The sequence below is a fragment of the Suncus etruscus genome, chromosome 6, assembly GCF_024139225.1.
Source record: "Suncus etruscus isolate mSunEtr1 chromosome 6, mSunEtr1.pri.cur, whole genome shotgun sequence".
NCBI lineage: Eukaryota > Metazoa > Chordata > Mammalia > Eulipotyphla > Soricidae > Suncus > Suncus etruscus.
In genome coordinates, this window is record NC_064853.1 from 796,136 (window position 1) to 806,695 (window position 10,560).

The following is a 10,560-nucleotide window of genomic DNA, read 5'->3' on the forward strand; positions in this document are numbered from 1 at the left end:
ATACAGCAGTACGTGCAGAGAAAATCCTACAGACTCACAGATTATATCCAAATTTATACACAAGGGTTAGTTTAGGGCTGGAGAGATTATTCAGAGGTAAAGTCTTGCATGCGACCTACTCAGGTTCAGTCCCTTGCCCTGCACCCCACCAGGACAGATCCTGGAGCACAGGGCCAGGAGTAAGCCCTTAGCACTGACGGTGTGTCAGCAAAACCAAACAAAAATGAAAACTCAAGGGGCCAGAGCAGTGGCGCTAGAGGTAAGGCGTCTGCCTTGCAAGGGCTAGCCTACGACGGACCACGGTTCCATCCCCTGGTGTCCCATATGGTCCCCCCAAGCCAGGAGTGATTTCTGAGCGCATAGCCAGGAGCAATCCCTGAGCGTCAACAGGTATTCCCCCCCCCCCCATTAAAACTCAGGGTTGGAGAGATAGTATAGTGAGTAAAGCATTTGCCTTGCATATAACTGACCCAGGTTTGATCCCTGGCACCACATATGGTCCCCCAAGTAAAACTAGGAGTGATGTCTGAGTGCAGAGTCAGGAGTAAGTCCTGAGCATCTCTGGATGTGACGCAAACAAATAAAAGGTGGTGAATTTATAAAATCTCACATTCTGGGGCTGGAGAGATAGCACAGTGTTTGCCATGCATGTGGCCGACCCAGACGGACCCGGGTTCCGTTCCCGGCATTCCATATAGTCCCCAAGCCTGCCAGGAGCGATTTCTGAGCTCAGAGCCAGGAGTAACTCCTGCAAAAATCAAAAATAAAATAAAATAAAATAAAAATCTCACACTCCTGCAATTGAATCATTCTTTAATCACACTGTCTGTATTACTAAGAATCGCTCATATTCATGTTCAGTTTGACCGCCACTGGCCAGATCCTTTTGCTCTCCTACCCACTGAGTGGCTGGGCTCCAAGAAGAGGCTGAGGAAGGAGCAGTGCTCAGGAGGGCTGGGCCACTGCCACCTCAGGCACCTTTCCTGCAGATGGTCAGATGGTAGCAGCTGGCTGGACCCCTCAACCGGTCAGACTGGGACCAGCTTGAGTGCTTAGGAGCACACAGGCCCTCCATTCCCATAAACCGGCTCCGGCCAGGGCCTGTCCTCAATAGGGCACTCAGTCACAGGCCCCTGGCCGCCGCCTTTGGAGGAAGTCCCAGGATTAAATAATAAAATACTAAGAATAACAAACTCACTTGCGCCCACAGCAAGCTCTTTGTTCTTTCATTCCAATCATTCCTCAGGATCTTAGTTCAAAGTTATTTGTTTCCTTTTTAAAATCATCATCATGTACAAAGGTGACTGTCACTTTAGTTAACATTATACTTTGGGGAGGATTTTGGTGTTTTGTTTTGTTTTCATTTTGTTTTCTGTGGTTTATGAGCCACACCCGATGGTGCTCAGGCATAACTTGTGGCTCTGCGCTCAGAAATCGCTCCTGGCAGGCTCAGGAACCATACGGAATGAGAGGGATCGAACCCACGTCTGTCCAGGGTTGGCCATATGCAAGGCAAATTCCCTACTGCTGTGCTATCCCTCCAGCTCCAACTTGGGGAGGATTTCTAGGTTTGGGATCTATAGCTGGGAACATGGCTGCACCAACTGCTAGCTTGTGCCTCGTTTTTTTCATCCTTCCAGCTGAGTGTGGCCCTTAACGCAATCCTGACAAGTGACCAAACCCAAATCAGCACAGAGATTCGCCCCTGTCACTCATTTCTGGGCTCTGAAAAGTGGAGAGTGACCAGCGAGGTGGTCTGGTGGGGGGGGGGCCAGAGTCCTCCCCCATCCTCTTCAAGCCCTCGGCTCCTCCAGACCCTGCTGGAGTCGCAGCTTCCTCCCTGGTCCTGAGGAGCCCAGGATTGTCCACAAGGGGTTGGCTGTGTGTCCTGTTCAAGGCTCTCTGGAAGGGTGTTTTAGAAATAAAACGGAAGAGTTGTGGGAGGGTCTTCGGGGAGGAGAGAGGCGGCAGGAGGAGGGGGGCAGCAACCACTCCTGGGGGACCTCTGAGGGGTGAATACAGGGGTTCCTGGAGGAACCTAGGATGGGGTGGGGGGACAGAGCCTGCTCCTCCCTCCTACCCTGAGACCTTGGTTCTGGTGTGTCCCAAGGGTTCCGGGTGACCAGTGAAGCAGGCAGGTAGATGGGGGGTGGGAGAGACAAAAAACCAGATGGAATTTAAGGCTAGAGATAGGACAGCACGCAGCCGACCTGCGCTTGATCTCAGGCATCCCATATGGCCAGGAGCCATATTTCAATGCAGGGCCAGGTGTAACCCCTGGGCACCGCTGGGTGTGGCCCCAAAGCCCTGAAAAACAAACAAAAAGATGGAATTTAAAGAAGTTTCTATCTGGATTCCGGTGCTTCCGGAGCAAGCTGGGCTTCGGAGGTGGGGCCTGCTGGCCTTGGGCTGCGAGGGCTCTCTCTGAGCTCCTGGGACAAACTTGCTTCTTGACAACTCTGTTGCTCTACGTAGACTAGAGAAAGTGTTAAGCTCCCCGCGGTGCCAGACTATAAACGTGGCTCAGTGAGGCCTGGAAGGTGAAATTACATGGATCTACCAGTGAATGAGTGGAAATCCTACACACTTCAGAAGTGGTCTTTGATCCCAAAGTCTATTCAAGTCACAATTTCTACAGCAGAGACTTTAAGTGATGTTTTTCATCACTTTTCTTTGCTTCTTCAGGGCACACCTCGAGCTGTACTCAGGACTTCTGACGCTGTACTCAAGAATCATTCCTGGTGGACTTATGGGACCGTAAGTGATTTTGAGGACCAAAATCATGGTCGACCGTGTACAGGGCAAACATTCTACTCACTATACATCACTTTGGCCCCAATATCTCAATCTTGGTTCCAGCAGTTATTACATGATTAGCATATAGTAAGATGCTCAGAGATTCGTTGAATAAAATAATAACTTTAGTGTTGAGCCTTACCAATTCAGGTACCAGGTATAATTAGGATTGTACATTTTTATTTGGGGCTTGCCATTTGTTCTTGTTTTAAAAAATGTTAATAAAACATGACATAATAATATGTGTAAAAGATCAAAACAAGGGACTGGGAAAGTAAAAAAAAAGTTTCTGTCACTCGCTCTAAAGTAGCAAAATGCATTCTGACCTAATCCACTCTGTAGACACAGGAACTGAAGTCTGTTAAGACTGACTGGCGCCAGCACCAGGCGAGAAGGCTGCACCCCGCACCCCACCCCCAACCCGAGAGAAAGTCCAGCAGGAACAAAGGCTTTGTGAGAAGGACATGAAGGTGGACACCAAAAGCTTCAAGCTCTTTTCTTGGACAGAGCCACAACGATGAACTCTGATCGAGATAGAAAGCCCCACTTGGGAGAAAACCTATAAAAGCAACTCTGCAAGGGAAAGTGGGGTACCTTCCCAATATGGGGTGGCCAATCACCTGAGATGTGGCCTCTCCACTCTCTCCCTTTTGGAGAAGCCCGTATTTTCTCTCTCTCTCCCCTTCCTCATAATCTCCAACTAAAATTTTATTTCCCTGAAATTATTTTCTAGGAGGGAAGGTGACAGACCCAGAGATCCTGGGTGAGATCTAGGACTGACTTTCCACAGCTGTCCGAGAAATGGGGTCCTGGGACTAGTGAGAGGGGAGTCTGGCTAGCAGCGGCTCTCCACAGACTCCTCAGCCCCAGATGCCTCAGGCACTTCCCCAGGGGACTGAGGTGGGAAGAGAAGGAAGGGCAAATGCCCTTCTCTCTCCCACCTCACAGGAGCCAACGGCAACAGCATCAGTTAGAGGAAATAGAGTCAACATAACTATTTCTGGTTTTTTTTGTTTGTTTGTTTTTCTGTTTTGGGGCCACACCCGGCGGTGCTCAGGGGGTTGCTCCTGGCTCTGCCCTCAGGAATTGCTCCTGGCAGGTTTGGGTGACCGTATGGGATGCAAGAGACTGATCCCAGATCTTCTCAGCTTGGCTGAATGCAAAGCAAACACCCTAGTGCTGTGCTATCACTCCAGCCTTTTTTTCTATTGTTTTTGTTTTGTTGTTGTTGTTTTGGGGCCACACCGGTGGCACTCATGGGTTACTCCTGACTATGTGCTCAGAAATCGCTCCTGGCTTGGGGGACCCTATGGAACACTGGGGATTGAACCGAGGTCCGTCCTGGATCAGCCCTGTGAAAGGCAAATGTACCGCTGTGCTATTGTTCTGGCCCCTTTGTTTTTGTTTTTGAGAGTTAACTGTCTGCTGCAGGCACCTCAAGAGAAGAGAAGGGGCTGCACCCAGATTTCCTGTACATGGTTGACAATTACACCAACACTCTGTCACAGATTGTGTGTAGTCAACACACACACACACAGACATGGGCTGTAAACAATTCACACACCAACAGACGTACAGTCCACACACATAAAACATGTAAACACATAGACTGTGCACAGTCCACATTCTCACATAAATGACAGGCTGTGCAGTTTACACTCAAACATGGACTTCACATCCACACAAGTAAGATCCACTCTATGTCAATATTAGCATACACTAAGACACACACCATATAATCACACTGGTTCGTACCCCCCCAAATACAATCAAACAGCACACACTAATTCACAGGCATCCACACACAGCCCAGCTCCCTAACCCTCGAACGCCTCCTGGACAATACACAGGGCTCCCACAGAACAGGAGAGCTGAGACATCCCTGGAGAGATTGACCCTTTCTAGAGCATACATGCAAAGCTCTGGGCAGAAGCCCAGGGGCCATCTTGAAGATACAGGCAGCAGCACTCATGACCAGGGGTGTGGGGTGTGTGGTGGAGGGTGGGGCGTGGGGGCAGCAAGTCACACACGATGGAGCATCCAGCGTCTGCCCCCTTGAGTGGTGGTGCTATATTGCTGCTAAAATCTTCTATATTTCATTATGTTTCTCTAATTTCAAAAATAATGCTCATTCTTAATAGGCAGCCTGGTAAATAAGGAAAAAGCATCAAGTAAGTAGAAATTACCTGTAGGAACTGAATAACCAGGTTCAGCCAGTTGACACGTCCCCAAGGCAGGCATCATCTGCTGCCCCATCTCCTGAGTACCCAACCCCTACACACGCAGCACCTAGAAGCCCCCACGGACCTGAGCCTACTGGGGACCCTCTTGCTGGAGACCTGCCCTACACACGAATGCTCCTCCAGGATTCAGCATGGGGAGCGACCCATCTGTCAAAGGCCAGGCCCAGATGCCTGAGGATCCCCACACCAGGACCTGTCCGTGGGGAATTAGTTCTAGATGTTCAAAACAGACCCACAGGAGCTGGAGCCATAGCACAGCGATAGGGCATTTGCCTTGCACGCTGCTGACCCGGGCTGCACCGGGTTTGATCCTAGCGTCTCATAGGGTCTCCCGAGCCTGCCAGGAGCGACTTCTGAGCACAGAGCCATGAGTAACCCCTGAGCTCCGCGAGGTGTGGCTCCCAAAAAACAAACAAAACAAACAAAAAACCAGCTCCCAGAACACATGAAAGAAGGGACATGGGGTGGGGTGTCTCCCACAGGGACGTGTCTGGACAAGCCTGGGCAGTCCTAAGAGCTGCCTCCTGGATGGGGTCGCATCCTCCCAGCCCTGCTGCCGGCTGACCCCACTGCCCTCTGCACTACCCGACCTTGAAAGAGGAATTCTCAAGACAATGTGGACAGTCTCAATTCAGACATCGTCCCCTCCTCCCCACAGAGTCGCCTGGCCATGCACAGAATGCCTTTCAGGGGGGACCTCCCACGGTACCTCCACACTGGGGACCCAGAGACCCACACTGCCCCCACGGGACTAAAAACTCCCAGGCCGGAGATCCGCAGCTGAGGCTGCCGGCCTCATGAGGCCCATTCTTACAGGCAACGGGGTGGCTAAGCCAGTGCAGAGAGCACCCCTCACCCCAGCCCCAGTCTGGCTGGACGCCAGGACCTTGGGATTCAAGCACATCCTGCCAGGAGGTTCCACCGTGCCAGGTTAGGTCTGAGCTCTTCCTTCCTTCCTTTGACCTGGATGTAGGTCTGGAGGGGAAGCAGCGGTCCAGCTGCAGGAAGCAGAGGAGGGAGAGCGGATTCTTCTGGAATGCTAAAGGAATCTGTGCTGGAGAAGGCTGGAGAGGAGGAACCAGAGCCTTGTGGAGTGGAGGGACCCCAGCGGCAGGAGGAGCCCTTCGACTTTGCACCCCACCCCACGAGAGATCTGGCCTCAGGCTTTCGAGGCTGTCTCGTGTGGAGGGCAGAAACCTGAAGGGCTTGTTCGAGGCTGGGGCAGAGGTGGGCAGGGAGGAAGGAGGCGGCCTCAGAGCCCTTCTGAGCAGCAAGGACTGCGGTGGGACAGGAGCGGAGCAGCTGATGTGCGGCGGTCCGTGTTCGCTACTGCCACCTGCGACCTTTCTTCACCTGGACTCTCTCCTCCTCTCTCGGGCGCACATGGTGGCACCGGAATTCAGCCTGGGCACGGCGACAAGCAGCTGCTTCAAGCCTTCAAACCCGTGGACACCACAGGCGACAGTCCCCAGAACGGAGGTCCCCCACCTGCAGCTCCTGCTGGTCAGGCCACCTAGGATGAAGCCGGGCAGTGCCCAGTCCAGGCCTGGCTGACTCACGGAGCGAGTCAGCAAATCCACTCAGGGGCATCAGGGCCACAGAGAGGGGGCCTGACCAGCTTCCACTCATGCACACACGCAGGGGTGTCTGTCTGTGGGCGACAGGAGGCTTCGGTGAGGCTTAGCAGTAGGGTGTGGGCCTTGTTTGCAGAGTGCTGCAGTCCTGGGCTGGGCCCGGGCCTCGCCTGGGGAAGCTTGGCAGCCTCCTGCCTGGACTCTGGCTCAGCATCCCTGCTGGAGGAGCTCAGCTCTGGGACTCTGAGAGGATGGTGGCCTCGACAGAGCCTGGCCCTGGGGGCCTCAGCTGTCTCAGGTGTAAGTGAAAGAGACCCACCATTTAAATCTAAATTATTCCTGTGGTGAGCTGCGGCCTGCCCCGAAGTCCCCTTTTGGTTCCCAGCTGGGTGCCATCTCCACTGCCCTGAGATCCCTTTGTTCCCAGCACTGCGGGCTGCCACCTCCCCCTCAGTCTAGCAGGAAGCCACAGAAGCTGTGAGCCCGTGTCCCAGCAAAAGAGCAGCTTTGGACTCAGCTTGACGCAGGCCACATCCTGGGACCTCTGGGGTTCTCCTCGGAAACTTCTCTGGAAAACAGATTCTCAGTGAATCGCAGTGCTTTGCATTGGGACTGTGGCAGTAGAGGTTTGGTTATTGTCCAAGAGCTGGAGCTGAAAACCAGTTTCTGTGGTACCCAAAGTGTTGCATTAAATAATTAACAATGGGGCTGGAAGGTGGATGATGCCATCCAGCCCACATGGCTCTCGGTGGATGGAGGCCTTTGTGCTTAGGCCCCAGCCACGTGGCTTCATCCCCATCCAGCTGGCGAACTTCAGGCCCAGGTAATCCGCGTAATCAAGACTCACTCACATGCAGGCTTCAGGAAGAATCATCTTTATTTATGCCCTAGCCACCACAGGTGTGTGGCCTATGTCAACCTTTTAAGCATTCAGCTATATTTTGCTAGCCCTGCATCTTATCTCCTGTTAGCCATCTTCCCTTTGGGCTCCATGCGGCCCAAAGATCCAAAAGCCAGGAAGCCAAGCCGGGCCAAGAGAGAAACGGCAAAAGGGGCAAAGAGCCAAAAAGGGCCGAATTCCCTTGGTCCCAGCCTTATCTACCTTTTTCCAAACCCCTCCCAGGAATGGGAGGGGCTTGCAGGTAAAGTTACACCTACTATCCGGTTCAGACCCCTCCCAGAAATGGGTGGGTCTTAGGGTACACACACCAAAGGGCTTCCCCAGGGCTGGACGTCTCCTGCAGAGCAGGCTCCCCTCCTCTGGGCGCTGCAGGAAGGCTGGGGGCACTGAGAGAGGGTGTCCCCTGTTCCCTCGTGTCCTGGAATGCACAACCCTGGGCCTGTCCGGGGTTCCTCATTCCTGAGGGTGTTGTGGGGTCTGTTCGAGCTGGTCCATCCTGACACCTATGGCTCGCAGGCACCTGCTACCAGGATACCAGGACACACAGATCCTGCTGCACCTCCCAGCATAAACATCCTGGCTGTGGGTGGCCAGTTCACGTCCGAGCCTTGCACGGGGACTCAGTCTATGGGGCCGGTGGCAGGGCTTCCTGGGCCACACTCGTGCCTCGACTGCAACATTCAGGCTCCAGGCAAGGGGTCCAGAGGGGGCCCTGGCTTGGAGAAGGCCTAGTCCACTGTGTCCACAGGAGTGACTGTGCTGCCTCACGTTCTGTGGCTGGGGAGGATGTGGAAGGGCTGTGTGTGTGTGTGTGTGTGTGTGTGCGTGCTTGAACAAGATCCCATATGTGGGACGCTTCCCATCATGCATATTTTTCATTTGCAGCTCAGGGAAAATGGAGCAGCAAAGACATACAAGTGGTGTCTGGACTGATACAGCTGCAGACCGGAGAGCCTCACGCAGCAGGCAGAGCACTACACCCAGGCAGTTTTCTTCAGTGACCTTAGAACAAGTTCACCAGAGGGAAAGAGCCTCAGTGGTCCAGGTGCCTTCGTGGGCAGTCACCAGGACAGGGTCTGAAATCTGGGCAGTGTGAGAACTCCTCTCGCTGCTGAAGTCCCCACACCAGGGCTTGAGGGACTGAGTACATGGCCTGGAGGCCCACAAACCAGGTGCTGGGGCAGGTCTGTCTGTGTTGATGGCAGGGCCCTAGCTACTGGGGAAGAGTGTGTCAGGGTGCATGTGTGACTAGAGTTAGAGCCTGGGGACTCTGGGGCTAACAGGAGAGAAAAGAGTTGTACTAAAGAGCTCATCTCATTTAAATGGATTTGTGCCTTTGTAAATTAGTTTAAGGAATGTAATAGTCTATCGGATTTGTTCTTGTCAACAAAACATAGCAGATTCTAATTTGTTTCACTTTCTAGTTGACTTATCTTTCTGTAGGCCTAGCATATGTTTGGAAAATATGTTACGAGGTAAAAACCTTTTTCCTCTAAAAGATACATTAAATATAGCTTTGCAATTTGGAATAAAACGCCTAGCAATTATGTATGTCTTCAGCTGTGGCAATTAAATTTTCATGTTTATGGTCCAGAGCTCATTAGACTAAAGTTGGTTAACTGTTGTGGAAATGAATTCCATTTATTTCCAAATGAGTTCTTAAAAGGCAGTGAAGGGGGGCCGGAGAGATAGCACAGTGGTGTTTGCCTTGCAAGCAGCAGATTTAGGACCTAAGGTGGTTGGTGTAGAGTATTTTGTATTCATTTTATGTATTGTATTTATTTTGTATTTAGAAATAAAGAAGCTTGGAGGGGAGACAAAGGAAACAGTTGGGCAGAGGCAGTTGGTCAGAGGGAGTTGGAGAGAAGCAGTTGGACAGAGGATATAAGGGGGAAAAGAGAGAAATAAGGGGGAGACACAGAAACAGAAGAGGGGACATGGGACACACAGAAACAAAGGAACAGAGAGAGAAGAGAAAGACAGAGACAGAGAAAGAAATAGAGAAAAGAGAAACGAGGGGAGACAGAAACAGAAGAGAAGACAGAAACACAGACACTGAGAGATACAAAGGAGAGAGAAGAGGACAGAGAAAGAAGACAGGAGAGACAGGAGAGAAAGAGAGAGATACAGAGAGAGACAGGGAGACAGAGAAAGAGACAGAGAGAAAGAGAGAGAGGGAAACACAGAGAGGGACAGAGAAACACAAAGAGAGACAGAGACAGAGACAGAGACAGAGAGAAAGACAGGAGAGAGGAGGGGAGGGAGGGGAGGGGAGGGGAGGGGGGGGGGAGAGGAGAGGAGAGGAGAGGAGAGGGGAGGGGAAGGGGAAGGAGGGGAGGGGAGGGGGAGGGGAGGGGAGGAGGGGGGGAAGGGAGGGGAGGGGAGAGGAGGGGAGGGGAGAGGAGAGGAGGGGAGGGGAGGGGAGGGGAGGAGCGGAGAAGAGGGGAGAGGAGAGGAGAGGAGGGGAGGGGAGGGAGGGGAGGAGGAGGAGGAGAGGAGGGAGGGGAGGAGGGGAGAGGAGGGGAGGGGAGAGGAGGGGAGAGGAGGGGAGGAGAGGAGGGGAGGGGGGGGAGGAGAGGAGAAGAGAGGAGAGGAGGGGAGGGGAGGGGGAGGGGAGGGGAGGGGAGGGGAGGGGGAGGAGGGGAGAGGAGGGGAGGGAGGAGAGGAGAGGAGAGGAGGGGAGGAGAGGAGAGGAGAGGAGGGGAGGGGAGGGGAGAGGGGGAGAGGAGGGGAGGGAGGGGGAGGGGGAGGGAGGGGAGGGGGGAGAGGAGGGGAGGGGAGGGGAGGAGAGGAGAGGAGGGGAGGAGAGGAGGGGAGGGGAGGGGGGGGGGGGAGGAGAGAGGAGAAGAGAGGAGAGGAGGGGAGGGGAGGGGAGGAGAGGGGAGGGGAGGAGGGGAGGGGGAAGGAAGGGGAGGGGAGGGGAGGGAGGAGGGGAGGGGAGGGGAGGAGAGGGGAGGGGAGGAGGGGAGGGGAGGAGAGGAGAGGGAGGAGAGGAGAGGAGAGGAGAGAGATCGAACCGGAGAGGATTAGGCTCTTTTGGCCAAAC